Source organism: Calidris pugnax, unplaced genomic scaffold (genome assembly GCF_001431845.1).
Source record: "Calidris pugnax isolate Ruff unplaced genomic scaffold, ASM143184v1 scaffold41, whole genome shotgun sequence".
Taxonomy (NCBI): Eukaryota; Metazoa; Chordata; class Aves; order Charadriiformes; family Scolopacidae; genus Calidris; species Calidris pugnax.
The window spans coordinates 27,886,925-27,893,357 of NW_015094509.1; positions in this window are offsets into that span (position 1 = coordinate 27,886,925).

A 6,433-nucleotide genomic window follows, 5' to 3' on the forward strand; every position below is an offset into this window, starting at 1 on the left:
GCGTGGGGTGAGGGTGGGAGGGGGAGGAAGAGGAGGAAGAAGGGGAGGAGGAGAAGGAGAAGGAGAAGGAGAAGGAGAAGGAGAAGGAGAAGGAGAAGGAGAAGGAGAAGGAGAAGGAGAAGGAGAAGGAGAAGGAGAAGGAGAAGGAGAAGGAGAAGGAGAAGGAGAAGGAGAAGGAGAAGGAGAAGGAGAAGGAGAAGGAGAAGGAGAAGGAGAAGGAGAAGGAGAAGGAGAAGGAGAAGGAGAAGGAGAAGGAGAAGGAGAAGGAGAAGGAGAAGGAGAAGGAGAAGGAGACGACGATGACAATGACAGCAATGACGACGACGACAGCAATGACGACGACGACGATGATGATGATGATGATCACAGAATTCCATGGGGTTGGAAGGAACCTCTGGAGATCATCGAGTCCAACCCCCCAGGTCCACCCAGAGCAGATTGCACAGGAACCTATCCTGGTGGGTTTGGAATGTCTCCAGAGAAGGAGACTCCACCACCTCTCTGGGCAGCCTCTTCCAGGGCTCTGCCACCCTCAAAGTGAAGAAGTTCCTCCTCATGTTTAGGTGGAACTTCTTATGTACAAGTTTGTGCCCATTTCCTCTTGTCCTGTCACTGGGCACCACTGAAAAAAGACCAGCCCCATGCTCTCGGCACCCATCTTTTAAGTATTTATAAGCACTGGTTAGATCCCCCCTCAGCCTTCTCTTTTCTAGACTAAAAAGACCCAAGTCCCTCAGCCTTTCCTCATCAGAGAGATGCTCCAGGTCCCTCGTCATCTCTGCAGCCTCTGCTGTCCCCTCTCCACCAGTTCCCTGTCCTTCTTGAACTGGGGAGCCCAGAACTGGACCCAGTGCTCCAGATGGGGCCTCCCCAGGGCAGAGCAGAGGGGCAGGATAACCTCTCTTGACCTGCTGCTCACACTCTTCTTGATGCACCCCAGGATGCCATTGACCTTCTTGGCCACAAGGGCACATGCTGGATCATGGACCAATCAATGCTTTGATTTCAAGGATGTTTTTTTCTCTTCCCTGAAAGGCACTAAAATGGTGCCATCTAAACCAGAAGCACCTGACAGCACTTTATGTTTCTGAGAACATCATTTGCTAAAAAGGCCAGGAGGCTTCCACTTTGGTTAAGGGCTGACCTGTCAAGATCTACAAGAAGTCCTCCAACAGAACTTGAGAAAGGCTGATTTGGCATACTGAGTGTTTCCAACAGAAAAAAAGAATAGAAAAAAGGGAAAGAAAACGTTCAGAATTCCTTAATGCATTCTACAAAAAGAAATAGTGAAGGAAACACGTCAGTCTTACCCAGGTTTCTTAATGCAGTGAATCTTACACGGCTGCAGTGTATGTCTATGAGCGTATAAAGTGGAGCCTTTGCTAAAACTTTTGGATCTGTTGACCAATTGCAAAATATATTAGAGACATTCAATTTCTGCAAGTTTGAAAACAGGATAAAAGGAATATCCATCAGCACGCCCAGCTCTCCCCTTCCCCTTCCCTTCTGGAGGGAGAGGCATAGCATAAGCTTAACCCTGATTAGACATCAGCAAATTCACACCTTGCGATAGACGTCTGCTGAAAACAGAAAGAAAACTGTTACTTCCCTTGCTATTGACATTTAGGGTTTGCTGTTTGAGTCGCTGCTACATTTTCAAGGTGAGAAAATTATCGGTTACTCACATCAACGTTTTTAATGAATTACTCAGAGCGTGGCTTCCGGTGCTGGAAGGATCAGTCTGGCAAACTTAGCAAAATCTCTGGAGGGCAGAAGTCCTCCTGCTATTCCTGGTGATGGTAGGACCAACTGAGACACCCGCCTGCGAGTGCTTTCTTTAAAAGCAAAAAATCGAAAACTGAAACAAACAAACAAAAAAATCCAGCACAAAGAAAAACAGCTTTGCAGCTGCTCTAGTTGGTTAGGTATTTTTGGTCAAATCCTTTCTTGTTAAAACAGCACGACCCCTTTTCCTTCCATGGGGATTCCCAGGCACGATGGGGGAACTGCACTTGGCTCTGAGGGAACATGTTTGTTTTGCTGTATTCTTCTTTGCTGTTGGTGAACACGACAGACCCGCCTTTCTTTCAGATGCAGCAAATGCCCGTGATCTGTTTTTATTTAGTTGAGAACCTGAGAGTGGTGGTTGGCAAGCTGTTCTCTGCTTGCCGTTTGAAATGTCACATGGCAAATTCTAGCACTCGAGTGCAATCTCAGCTTGACAGCTCTGGCAAAAAGAAAAAGGGGGAACAGCGTGAGCCTCCACCGCATTGCCTCAGAAGTGCCATCAAGCCCAGCTTGATCCTTCTAACATGGGTGAGGCTGAAGGCTTGCTGTGCCTGAGAGGGTGGCTTTTCAGCCAGAGGTGTAAATTCATACCAGTTTTGCTGCTGCTCTTTGGGAGGGGAAGATTTGTCCGTTGTGTCCATTGTAAACTCTAAGATGTAGGAAGCGTTAAAAATTGATGTGCAACACAACTAAGGAACACCTTCGGGTCTCCTGGCAAGCCTGAATCCATCTTCCCTCAAGCCCTGCCTCACTTCTCTGTATTTTAGAGAAAAAGGCAGTGCCACGGTCAGGCCACTGCCTTAAGAGGATCAAACAGGCTTCACGTTAGCTGTAATTTCCTGAATTTGAATGGATTTTCAACACAAATATCGACAATCTCCTGTGCATGCTAGCATCGTTGAGCATGTTTTTCAGCATGATGTGCTGAAAAGCAATGTGGAAGGATTGTAACCTCTGTGTGAGTACTAATCCCAGAGGGTTGTGTTTGCCTTAGTGGAAAGCCTGGCTATGTTTTAATGTGTGCTTGTCAAAGTGCTTGTATCACAGCCAGGACACTTTCCTGGATCAAGCCCACGCAGCCTCCATGTTTGCATAAAGGATGGAAATGCAATCCATGCACCTGCTTTGTCTGGGTTTCTGTAATCTTAATTTCCATGGTCCTTCCCTACCCCCTTCTGTCATTTCCATTTCAGCCAAATGCAGCTTTCTTCAAGCCAGGACACCATTTAACACTGAACTGATGGAAAAAATCGCTCTCCTTTTTGCCACCTGCAGACAACATTTCTCACAGCTGCTGTTTTAGAGAGGGAAGCAGCAGAAAAGTGATAATTCTGGGTTGGAAAGGTTGCAGGAGGAACTACTCCTTCAGGGTAGGAAGTGAAACATGGATTCTTGGGATGTCAGTGCTAATGTTTCAGCACTGATACCTCCTTCCCATCCACTAACTGAACAAGTCCTCCACCAAGGTTCTCAGCCACTGCAGCTTGTGTCTTGGCTCTCTACACTAGGTACTTCTGCTCCTTTGGTGAAGCAGTTATCACATCACGTTCCTCTGGAACTTCAGTATTTGGATGAGGTTTCCAGCCACTAGTCCTGACACAGGCATCACATTCACCTGCACCACAAGCAAATTGGGTTCCTCCAGCTCGCAGAGGTCCCAGAAGCTGCTGTGCATCGAGTAGGGGATACTTTTTCTTTCTGGGAGAGATAAGAAAGTTAAAAAAAAAAAAAGAAAGAAACCCCATGCAATGGTTCTGATCCAGATTTTATTTTGTTTTTTTGAGTTAGCTTTTCCTCCAAGAGAGGCTAAAAATGGAGCACTTACCTCTTCAAGAAGAATCATTTAATAGCTGGACCGGCGCTTGGAATTCACTTGAAGGCACTGACTAATTCAGCACATGAACGAAACTGAAGTTCACTCATACGTGGTAACGCCTTTCCTTTTCCCACACTCATCAAAACCTTGTTTGCCTACTTCACAGATTCCCCAGGTATTAATAGCCAACGAAGGCTTCAGAACAGAAAGAGCTGGGCCCCGAGACCAAGAGATTGCATTTGCATGTAGGAGAGATGGGGGAGGCTAGAAAGGGATGGCCAAGGAGTGCTGCTGAGAGCCTGGCTTCTTGCAGCTGCCCTCCTACACAGCTGAAGCTCAGTCCTGCTTTCTCAGGCACATGGCAGGGTCCAGGGCTTTCGTCTGGGCTGAGAACGTGGTTAAATCCTTGCAGGCACCATGATGTGGAATGGTGTTTTAACCACATCAGGGAAGGCAGGATGGGTGTCCCAGGGCAGGGCTTCTTCACATGCGGTCCCTGCTCTACTGGTGGTCCCTGGTGTGCCTGAAGGTGGTCTGCAAAATGATTGCAATTAAAAAAAAACAAAACAACCCAAACCATACACATTGCATTCCCACGCCTGCAAGCCAGCAATCAGAAAGGAGATGAGCTATCAGTCATAGATAAACACTTTGAGTATTAGGTCCCGGCGGCAGTACTTTCAGTGATTCTACGGTCCTCAAGTATTGTCCTTTTTTAAGGAAAGAAGGTGACTCGTTCATTTGGTTTAAGGAGGTCGGTGGGGGGCGGCTGGTTGCCCCATGTTGTCTGGCACTAGAAACCTGGGCTGGTACATGCTGCAAGAACCCTGCTCCCTGCCAGAAGTTACCTGCAGCCAACACCACATACCTATTCAAAGAGCCTTCGTTTTCCTCATTAAAGGACATACTTGCATAATGTTCCTTGTATGATAAGGAGCAGTGCCTACTTTCTATCTCACGCCCAGGCCTCCAGACTGAGCCAGGCCTAAGGAGAGGACTCTTCTGCGTAACCAGCTCTACCTGGGAGTGTAGACACGGAGAAGGTGTGCCCCAGGCATCCAGCAAAGACAAGCACCGTGACTGACAGGCTGGTCTTGGAGACAGCAATTGGGAAAGGGTGAGAAACACGGAACTCAGAAATGTCTCTGTGCTTCGGACGAGTTTCCTCCTTGGTCCCGTGAGAAATAAAACAACAGTGCTTCATATTTTTTTTGGTCAGGGTGACTTTGCTGTGTACCCTGGGAAGAATTTTTGAAAGGTGGTGCTGAAAATTGACTGAGGGAAGGGAGCTTGCCCACCTTCATCTTAACCTTGATAACAAAGCATCTGAATTACCACCTGAACCACAAATAACGTGGCACTGCACCATTCAGAGCCAACAGAATCCTGAAGCTGTACGTGGTGGGGTAGACCTCTGGCTCCAGCTCTGATTTGTTCTCTTACAAAATCATTAGGATCTCCCTTGGCTAGGCATGCCTTCATCCCTGTGTGGATGCTCTGAGTATAGACTAAAGCATCTTGCTGCGGTTTAACTTAGATCACTTTGATGAAACCTAGAACTTTGGCAAAAAAACCAAGCACCTGGAGCAAGATCTGGCCTTTCCAAGGAGGTTTGGTTGAATTCAGCGATGGATGTGAAGGAAACTCATGGTTCCTGGGATGGCGGAGGCAGGGGATGAATGAATCAGTTTGCAGTTGGGAGTGTGGGAAGTAACAGAGCTTTTTTTTTTTTTTCCTTGCAGAAGTGCTTCTGGTGATCCACCGCAGGTCTGCAATGTTCCAGGAGACAATAGTGACTGATCTTTAAGCTTAAATTGGAGAGGTTCCTATTTTTGGTCCTCCTGGGCCCTGGTTTAATACTGATGGTGGCTGCAGGGTGAGCAAGCCTTCTGCTAGTTTCCTCTCCATTTCACAGAAAGTGGAGGCAGGCAAAGGTTAAGTGACTTTCCCAAGGTCATGTAGGAAATCAGTAGGGCAGGAGGCTGGTCATTAGGACATCCTTTCTCCAGAATATAAGAACAGATGGACCAGAGGTGCAGAGAAAGAATGGGACTTGCCCAAGGTCGTGGGATCATCTCACCTCCTGAGGTGCTTGCCCTGGCAGCAAGATTATTACATACTTCCCGTATCTCCACTGCAAGAGGTGAATGGGAAGGGGTGTGGGGGGGAAACAAGCTGTTTGCTATTAATTCGGTTGAGCTTGACTGGACATGCACAAGCAATCTGGAGAAGGAAATAGTTCTAGTTCTGTCTGGTTCAGCAGAAACTCCACCCACTGAAGCTTTCCGGCAGGAAATCGAGTTACAAACATTACATGATCTGAGCAAATTCTCATACACTGATCCTACCCTGGGGACGGGACACTTTTGCGAGCTGCTTATTGAGGCTGTAGTTTTAGATACCTTAACCCTTTCTGGAGTGTCACTCTGGGGGCATCAGAGCTTCTTGTGCTGTAGAGAGGCTGTAGAGATCATAAGTGAGAAGAAAATGGATTTACAGCTGTTGGGATAATTCTTCATCAATTAAGAAATCCTGAAAATCCTGTCTTTATGTGGAGGAAAGAAGGGGAGGGCAGGGAGTCTTTCTTCTACTCGCTTTTCCTACTGAAAAATTGAGATCTGTCGACAATATGTTTCCTGGAACACCCTAAAGATGACCAAAAAACGTGTGGTTTCTGGCACCAGCCTGACTGTGCAAGTGAAACCTCTCAATGGAGAAAAGAACCAAATTGTACTTGGACTGTTTCAGCCCCATTGTTTTTTATTAGCAGAAATGCCTGAAAAACAATAGGAGAAAAGCTGCCATCGTAAAAATTCAGACACCTACAGC